Source organism: Triturus cristatus, chromosome 4_1 (genome assembly GCF_964204655.1).
Source record: "Triturus cristatus chromosome 4_1, aTriCri1.1, whole genome shotgun sequence".
NCBI classification, from domain to species: Eukaryota; Metazoa; Chordata; class Amphibia; order Caudata; family Salamandridae; genus Triturus; species Triturus cristatus.
In genome coordinates, this window is record NC_140585.1 from 1,297,068,797 (window position 1) to 1,297,069,636 (window position 840).

Here is an 840-nt window from a genome sequence, read left to right on the forward strand (position 1 = left end):
TGGGAATGGTCAAATTGTGGTGATGGGTGGTGATAAGGGCGGCAACATAGTTCTTTGGCCCAAAAATGATTATCTTCAAGAGGCTCAACGCCACTTGTCTGACACTAATTGTTACAGCAAAGTAGGCCGAGATCATTTGGGTGAAATCAAGAAATCTCTATCCTCCCTATTGGCACAATGGAAAAGAATGGGACTCTTGTCAAAGATAAGATCAGTGACCTAACATATTTTGTGATTGGGGCGGTACCACCTTCAATTCGGGGGGGCAACAGAGAAAAACAACTACGCCAGTTAGAATCCTCCTTCATCCTATTACTCGATACTAAGATGCCCAATGGGATGAACACGAGTGAGGATCTGCATAACTTTTTGTGAATGTCTGTTTTATTGTGGTCTTATTCTCTTCCCCTAAATGTAGTTGATCTAACAGTATTTGTAACAACGATTAGCGGTCTCTTGTAACTGGCAGTCTTTTTATAAGTTTGAGTATTCACCCCAATGCTTCTTGCCCAACCTTTTTCTTACTTCCTTTTTTCTTTTGGTTTTATTTTTGAGACAATTAATGATCAAGAGTGTGCATTGTTTGGATTCCATCAATGAACTGTTGCTTCTTTTTCAGAAACATGTAAGCCGTGGCTATGATTTGTAATTAGCATTTCAGCATTTAGGGGCACTTGCCTTGTATTTTGTTTGCTATGATTTGCTTCGCTGCATATTATGTATCAATTTGATATATCAACCCGGTCACCATTGTTTCTGATTTACTCTCATAACTTCTCTAAGAGGACACACTCTAGGTTTGTAGTATGTTATTTATGTCTATTACCATTGAGCATCATG